Source organism: Sinocyclocheilus anshuiensis, unplaced genomic scaffold, assembly GCF_001515605.1.
Source record: "Sinocyclocheilus anshuiensis isolate Anshui unplaced genomic scaffold, SAMN03320099.WGS_v1.1 scaffold98, whole genome shotgun sequence".
NCBI lineage: Eukaryota > Metazoa > Chordata > Actinopteri > Cypriniformes > Cyprinidae > Sinocyclocheilus > Sinocyclocheilus anshuiensis.
Genome location: NW_015544128.1, coordinates 90,999 through 100,099, shown reverse-complemented (window position 1 = coordinate 100,099; position 9,101 = coordinate 90,999). Strand labels below are relative to the sequence as shown.

General features: G+C 39.6%; 1 pseudogene; it reads left to right on the top strand.

Annotated features, from left to right (window-relative positions):
- Positions 1 to 8,265, top strand: part of LOC107694842 (uncharacterized) — a 26,027-nt pseudogene extending 17,762 nt beyond the window's left edge.
- Positions 8,266 to 9,101: the final 836 nt, after the last annotated feature.

Here is a 9,101-nt window from a genome sequence, read left to right as displayed (position 1 = left end):
AAATGTACTTACTTGTCTCCTATCTTCTTTTGCAGTGAGCTGATTAGATTTTTCACTGCTGTCACCGAAATGATTTTCATCTGACAAGAATTTTGTGTAATTTCTATTCTTGTGCCATGATTGTCCTTTGAACTTGAATATTTGTATTCAGATTTGTGAACAATATTTGAGAGAAATAAATTTAGAAATAAAGAAATAAACAGGATGGTTCTCTTAAATTTCTTGTTTTACTAACATGTATGTTTTGGAGGGTTTGGAGGATTCATTATGAGTAAAACACTTAAGTACTGTTAAAACAACCTGTCTGAATAATCAAGTTTGTTTGGCTGGAAAGTGTGCATTTAACTTTTATGAATAAACTGATAACAAAAACACATCAACACTGCCTGTCACGTTGATTACTAAAATTTCTTCACTACTGAATTGCAAAATTATTTTTCTCAGCAACAAGGGGGTAACTCAATTAAACTCACAGCCTCGTCGTTAGACGAGAGATGCTGAACTGATGCAATCATGCATCTCTCTTTTTCTCTCTCAATAATTACTTCAATAATTACTTCAAATAAATGCTATAATTAATTCATTCAAATAATAATACACATTACTTCATTTTCTGTGCCTGATTCAAAGTGGACAGAATGGTAGATCTAATGAGCCATAACTGACATAAAAAAAACACAACAAACAACCCAGTTGACCCTCCGCTCAAATATTGTGCTGCAAACATCAATAATAGCTTTAAGTTGTCATTGCTGACAAATAAGCATGGAATAAGCGGGAATAATCCACGGCTAGCTGTGCATTAAAGGAACAGTCTATCCTAAATTGAAAAGCAATTTACTGTTTGAATTCCCTATGCCTCTCTTTCTTTTATGGACCACAAATGAAGATAAAAAAATAAAAAAAAAAAGTTCTCTCATCTGTATAATGGCAGTGAATAGCAAACGGAATATGTTCTGGGGGAATATATGAAATTTTATGCATTTAATGAAAATCCTGATATTGGCCTTTGGTCATGGTCCATAAAACAAAGAAGGCCATACAGCATTAGATCAACACCAGGGTGAGTAAATGATGACGTACTTTTTTATTTTAGGGTGAATCTATCCCTTTAAAGGGGTCATATGATGCGATTTAAATTTTTCCTTTCTCTTTGGAGTGTTACAAGCTCTTGGTGCATAAAGAAGATCTGTAAAGTTGCAAAGACTAAAGTCTCAAATCCAAAGAGATATTCTTTATAAAAGTTAAGAGTCAGCCACGCCTACCTAAAACGGCTCGTTCTAACACGCCCCCAGGTGAGGGGCGTAACATTTCCGTCACACGCTTGAGGTATTCGGCCAATCACAACGCACTGGATAGCTGGCCAATCAGAGCACACCTCGCTTTTCAGACCGATGAGCTTTGTAAAAACTCGACGCGTTTCAGAAAGGCGGGGCATAGAGGAGAAACAATAATGTACAGTATGTGGAAAATAATGTTTTTTTTAACCTTAAACCGCATAAACATTTCATTACACCAAATACACAAAATAATGTTCTTTTTAGCAGCATCATATGACCCCTTTAATGCTTTGAATGCACTCTGCAGAGGGAACCACCCTCTGCTTCATGTTGGGTGGTTCTTTGCCTTCATGTTGTGCATTAAAATCATTTATGCACAACTAGCCAAGGATAATCCCTTACTTATGCACAAATATGGATTTCAGGTACTGAACTCTTTACACTTTTGTTTTAAAGGTCATTGTACACATTAGAGGTGTAACGGCTCTCTGTTAAAAAAAAATCCCCAACCACAGTTCAGCAAAACAGTTCCAGTAATGTACGTTTCTGCCGATGTATGTGCTCCACATTCAGTTCACATGAACAACTGTTAGTATATAAATGTGTTTCTAACATCACATTTCCTCATGTGTTGGTGTGCTACAGTATGGCTATCTCTTTTTTCATACTGTACTATGGAAGTCAGTGGGGTCAACAGTGCAAAGAAAGACCGAGAGACCGACCCAAGGTTGGAGGTTCTCTTGTGGAAAGAGCTTTTTCCACAAACTCTCATGGATCATGGTGTAGCTGGCCCGTGTCCACGATGGCCTTTCCAGACCACCCACCAATGAGGATGGGAACACTCAGCTGTTGTGGGATGACAACAGGAGAAACGGGTGTTGGTGTATGAGGTGGTTTCTTGGAAGTGGACAATCTTTTATCAGTTGTAGCTGTCACAGAATTATTAGTTGCTTGACCTCCAGACTTACGGGAATGAAATGATCGTTGACTGGTGAAAGGATGTTGCTGTTTTGCAGGTTGGTTAGAGATTGGGTTGACATAACGCGGACAACATCCAGGTGAGTGATGTCCCTTACATCTCCAACATTGCACTTGGGGTTGGTCAGTGGGTTTGAGGTTTTTTGGAGTTACTTCATGCGGTGATTTTCTGCTCATACACTTTTCATATTGCAGTTGCTGTTCATGGTCCTTCTCTAGCTGATGTCCCAGCTTTACCAGTTCCTCCACAATGCTCACACGAATACGTAGCTGGCTGGCGAGGTAAGGTTTTATATTTTTGAGAATCATTTTGACAATTTCATTTTCAAGTTCAGTCTTTTGCAGAGGACACGATATGTAAAGGCAAAATCTCTGATGGATTCTCTCTCTCCTTGATACCTTGTGCGGACCCTTTCAGCCAGCTCATCTTCGTAATCTTTGGAGAGGAAGGCTGAGAGGAAAGCAGTCTCGAATTCATTCCATGTCGTTATGGAAGCTCTGGCGACCTCCCACCAATCACGTGCAGTGCCATGGAGTACGCTGCGGAAGGTTGCCAGGAGGTCAGTCTCTGCAAGTGGGTGCAATGCCAAGAAGTCCTGACACCGTGTTAGGTACAGCAGAGGATCGGCATCATCCGACGGTGTTCCAAATGTGGGAAAGGTCAACTTTAAATAGTCACTTTTTCCAGCAAGAATAGGAGGACACTCTGGGGCATTTTCTAGTGGTGATGGGGGTGCGGTAAGTGTGGCACTGGGTGGTGGTTGTACCCCTTTACTTTGGTGATCAGCCATTTCTTTTCCTTGCTGTTTGACTTTCTCCATGTTTGTTTGAAGTTCATTAACTTGTGTTGTTAGCTTGTCAATCTGAGTGATGCACTGATTATATTCAGTGGAGAGCTGCTCATGGTCCTTTTGAAGGTTCTTTAGTGTAGCTCTGATGTCTCCCTGAAGTTCGACCTGAAGTTAATCCACCATGAAACGGACTTCAGAAATGAAGGTAGACTCCATTTTGTGTAGATCTTGTGAGATCATCACTTTCATGGCTTTGACTAATTGATCTGAATCTGCAGAATCCTCTTGTGTTGCAGTTAACGTGGTGAGAATTTGTTGCTGGTTAGCCTCCATTTTCGCAGTCAGGTCTCCAAGTTGTTTTTCATGATGGGAAGTGGCTGTTTTTGCTCCTGGGTGAGTTCATTCACAGCTTTCTCCTGATGTTTCATGAAGTCAAACAGGTTGTCCCAGTTACCTTGAACTTGCGCAGTCAAATGGTGAATTTCTTTTCCAGGAGTTGGGAGGTAACCAGGCAGGCGATGCTGGGACACTGAGGAAGATGGTGTAGTTTCAGTGGATGTGGATGTGCAAAGTTGCATAGGTTCTGGCTGAAATGAAGCAGGGTCACCTGGAGGGGTGAAGGCAAAGTGCACCTGAGACCTGGGATGGGGACTGCTGAACTGAGTCGGGGTGAAGTGAAAGGTGGGAAACTGAGATGGAGGAACGGGTCTTGGTTGCACAGGTGGCCAGACTGGAGTTGTTATGTCTGGGGGGGGGTTCAATTTCCACAGATGTCGAAGGTGAAGGAGGGATAGTGGCCATGTTTGTATGGTGTTGTTTGTCAATGTTGTGTGAATAATCAGTAAATGAGATGGTGACTTGGAAATGACTGTCTGTTTTTGGGGCACCAGGGGATATAAACAAAAAACAGAGTACAATTGTTTTTTGTTTTTTTCACACAGCACATTCAAAATGCAACATCAAGTACTCAGTAATTAGACTTCACTTCAGTTACCCAATTATCTTGGTACCTTTTCCAGCCGATACACTTCAGTCAACAAAAGCACAAAAAATACAACATTTACTTTTAAGGTTCACAAAAGATAACAATTAACCATAAGGTTTCAATAATTCCCCATCCCAAACAATTCATGTTCAAGTTCAATGTTCAGGTGATAAAGGTTCAAGTGTTTAGGTGTTCAAGTGATAAATGTTCACGTTCAGTTCAAAGGTCCCTGTTCAGGCGCCACTCTGTAACGGTGGCGGCCACCCTAGCATAAATAAACTCTATGAGGGTTCAATAATACCCCCTCGCAAACAATTCATGTTCAAGTTAAATGTTCAGGTGATAAAGGTTCAAGTGTTCAAGTGATAAATGTTCAAGTTCAAGTCCCTGTTCGGGTGCCACTCTGTAACGGTGGTGGCCGCCCTAGCATAGATGAGCTCTATTAAAGGAAATGTTCGGGCGCCAGTCAGGATTAATCTTGACAATTTAAATTAACCCAGGATAGCAAAAACAAAAACCACCTGTTACAATATTGAAAAAAACAACAGTCAAAGGAAAACTCTGTTCACAAGGGAAGATTTATTCCACATTGTCCATGAGAGGAAAAAACTTGTTTGATAGGCAAAAAAAACAAGCAAAAAAAACCAGTTCAAGTCCCTGTTCGGGTGCCACTCTGTAACGGTGGTGGCCGCCCTAGCATAGATGAGCTCTATTAAAGGAAATGTTCGGGCGCCAGTCAGGATTAATCTTGACAATTTAAATTAACCCAGGATAGCAAAAACAAAAACCACCTGTTACAATATTGAAAAAAACAACAGTCAAAGGAAAACTCTGTTCACAAGGGAAGATTTATTCCACATTGTCCATGAGAGGAAAAAACTTGTTTGATAGGCAAAAAAAAACAAGCAAAAAAACCAGTTCAGCACTTCGGTTCAATTTCAAGTTTGAAATCCGTGCAAGATTGCGTCACGCCAATTCAAGTTACCAACACAGGCAGATTCGCGTCCACAATCATAAATTGTCCATAGAAAAAGAGAAAAAAGAAACATCAAACATTTTGCTCATTTCATAGTTAAAGAAAAACATCAAACATTAATCTTAAAGCAAAATAACCATTAAACAACTATGTAAATACAATAAGCACATCGAAATTTTCATCAGTTTGTTAGATCGCCCAAATTTGGTGACTGCCGATTGAGTCATACAAAATGTGATTATCTGCCGATACTGATCTGTAGCCAATTGGTCAGACCATCCCTATTTGTAATGTTAATTAACTTGTATATTGTTATCTTAAAAAGTCATTTGTTTTTGCAGAGGCTCTTAAGAACAACCCGCTGACGTCAAAGGTCAACCAGCAAGAGGCTGAGAGGGCACTGTCAAAATGGTTCACTGGAGCAAGAGACAGAGGAGGACAGAGGGCCTCAAGAATGCACCAAAAGATGGCTGCAGTTTAAGGTTTACTGAAAAAGTTGCTGCTTCTAACTGTTATAGTTCTTTTTTTTTCTTCTTTTTTTTTGACTTGTATTCCTACATTTCTATTTAAAGTGAGCTAAAGCTTCCCAAAACACTTGAGGCTGGTTCTAAAAGTTTCGTGCCATTGTGACATAAACATGACATATAATGTTGGTTAGTTAAATACAATTGGAATTTGAAAGGATTTCAGTCATGATATATAATGTTGTTTAGTTAAATAAAATTGAAATTTGAAAGGAATTCAGTCTCACTTTTCTCTCTACTGCTTTCTGCCATGGTAATTGTTTTTGCTATTTTATTTGTGTGGTGTTGCTATACAGTTTTGCCAACAATCCCACTTACAACCCTTGTTTCAAGCCCATGTAGTACCCACATAAAACTTAAAGCTGGGTCCGAGATGGGTCCTGCACATGTTGCCTAGTTGGGGCCCACCTAGTAGCAAGAACAATCCTATATGAAATCCATGTGGGCAATTAACATGGGGCCATTATGGAACCCGCGGACAATCTTATATGGGGCCCATTTTTCAGCCCAGTTCATACCCATATGGGCCCCACATACAAATGTTGGCTGGGCTGCAGACTGCTGGATGTTTTGATTACCCACAAAGTGTAGAAGGCAAAGACATTTAAGCTTATTTTAAGTTACATTTTTGTTCCTATAAAGGTTTAAGGATTAACAGTTACAGACCTGTTTATATTGGCTTCATGAAAAATATATTAGAATTTAATTGCTACCCATTTACCCCAGATATCCAGTGCAGCATCACTGCATGAATTACACATGCTTATTGACAAGTATGAAAGCTTGCTGCAGACTGCTGGGTGTTTTGATTACCCACAAAGTGTAGAGGGCAAAGACAACATTGTGAAGGATTTCATACAATGGTACATAATATACAGAAACCAGTACTCAGTACAAAGGTAAGTCTTGTTCCTAATTTGAGAGAATATGATAATTATCAGTGTTATTATCATCACTTTGTGATGATGTATGGCTTACAGATTTAGGGATGGGCTTTCCACCCTGGATGTCATCCATGCCCTGGAACAACATCCTAGTGTATTCAGACCCTATATGTGCTACAGTGTTGACAGACTAACACCTGAATCTCTGGTGGGTGTCTTCAAGGCTCAGCGAAGCGAAGCTGGTTGCACCAGATGACAAGAAGAAACAAGAATTCTGGGATACTGGAGAGACTTATCTGCTTGACACTGGAGGTAAAAGATTGAACATTACATTTTATTATTGTTGATTACATTTTTCATGCTATTCGTTTTTTTTTTTTCAGAACAAGAAACAGGAATGCACTGAGTAGAACAATGTAAAATGTTAAAGTGATAGCTCACCCACAAATGCAAATTGTCATAATTTATTCACCCTCATGTTGTTCCAAACCCATATGAGTTTCTCTATTAATTGACTTCCATAGTAGAAAAAAAAATTACTGTGGAAGTCAGTGAGTACTGTCAAGTGTTTGGTTACCAACATTCTTCAAAATACCACCTTCTGTTTTCAACAAAAGAGAGAAACTCGTATAGGGTTTGGATAAATTATGACAACTTTCATTTTTGGGTGAGCTATGCCTTTCAGTTTCTTTTATTTGTTTAAATGTGGGCCATGCTCTTTCAAGTTATGTAGTTCTCCACACCAGCCTCCCAGGCAGAGCCGATCCTAGACTTCTGGGGGCCCTATGCAAAACTGTGTCGGGCTGGGGTTGCGGTGGAGTGGGGTATGAGTGGTTATGAACGAATGAATGAAACGCATTTGTCCGTGTTTCGGACAAATGCGGTTTTAATTTTGTTGTGTTGTGCACTACTGGGCCACCATACAAAGGAGATTATAGCATTATTCTCCCTGACACTAATCTACAGATTAAACATTATATCTGAAGACGTATATTGCTCTCGGTGTCTTCATTTCCTTTATATCATGGCTTGTTTTACTTTGTGCTGTAATACTTGGGTAGCCCTCATACATCGTACTCCAGAATTCCCCAATGACTTTTAAATTGAAAAACACTTAACTTTGCTTAATGGACTAAAAGCTTTTCCCTCAGAAATCCATTATTAAAAAAACGCTTCACGTTCACCATCACTAACACACACATTATATACTACTGTTTTTATATGAAATATTACTTATTGAAAAATAATAATTAATAAAAACAACAGCCATCATAAAAGTTGCTAGGCAATTCAGTCCAAAGTACAAAGACAGCGCTCTGATATACAGCATTGCAGTTACATAAAATATAACATGATGAGATTTTGCCCTCAGCCAAAACTATTTGCTCTGGAACAAATAATAGATTAATGAGACCAAAGACTGTCCGTTAGATTTACCCAAAACAAATTATATCTCATGTTTAACCACTATAGAGACATTCCAGAAGATCTGGCCGAGGTAAGGCTGCTCTCGGCAGGTTCATGAGCACTGAATGGCCACTGATGCTCTGGAACTCACATCTCCGAAAACTTTGAAGCAAATTTTCAAATACACGGTACCCTTATTAACCATCTAAACGCCAAAGTCGCAAAATTGCGACAAGACGTCATACTTAATAAAATAGGCTGTAGATCCTAATATGGTATATCATCTCATTTGTATTCCCTACCACTAGATGGCAGACATGTAGTACTTCGATTCTAGACCAAAATGACGTCATGTTCCTATTCAAAGTGTTTGAGGAAATAGCAGAGTAAGTGAGCTATCGTGTCATTGATGCGGAAGCAGTTCTGTTCAGAGCGTGTGAGTAAATTGTGAGAGAAAATCGCCAAATGGCTAATAAAAAGTTGTACCGTGAGGATATGTTGCAAATGTTATTCGCCGATTCTGACTCTGAAGGGGAATATTTGCCTTTTGGAAATGATGATCGGTCGTCTAATAATCGCGCTTCTCCCGGTACATCTTTGCAGTGCAATGGTGCCGCTGTGCAAGCCGCGAGTGTTCACGAAGCACAAGTATCAGGACTGGATCAAACGCTTTGATGAGCCTGTTGGTTATCTAGGAGAGAAAGATTTGACCAGTGCTGCACCCTTACAAAGTACAGGTGCAGTCAGTGTGGGGTGTGGGGTAGGTCTGTGCGCGGTGCCATGCAATGATTGGTACCATACTCTCAAGAACTATAAACTGAGTCACCTAGACACCTGATTGGGCAGATAGCTGGTCAACTGATCAAAAAAATAGAAATAAGTTCGAACATCAATTCAATATCTACTATTTCCTGAATATTATGAAATTCAAGATGGCCGCCGCTGATGACGTCATAATATGCAAATTAGATGAGTATATTTACACCCCACATAAACTTTCGGTCATGCCCAACATTTTTCTAATTTACAGTAGATCTCTATCTTTAAGCCCTTTCAAGCCACAAGCTTTTGAAATCTTGATGTTTCAAGATTCTCGATTTTTTTCCAAAAAAAACCCCTGGCGCCTAAAGGGTTAACAAACTGCATAGTGACACAAAATCAGTATTATTTATAAAATTATAGTGGCTTTGGTCTTCTGTCATGACACTCACTGAGAGAAATGCTGCAAGAGGAGTGATACAGTGAAACGGTTCCTGTGGCCATACTGAGAGAACAA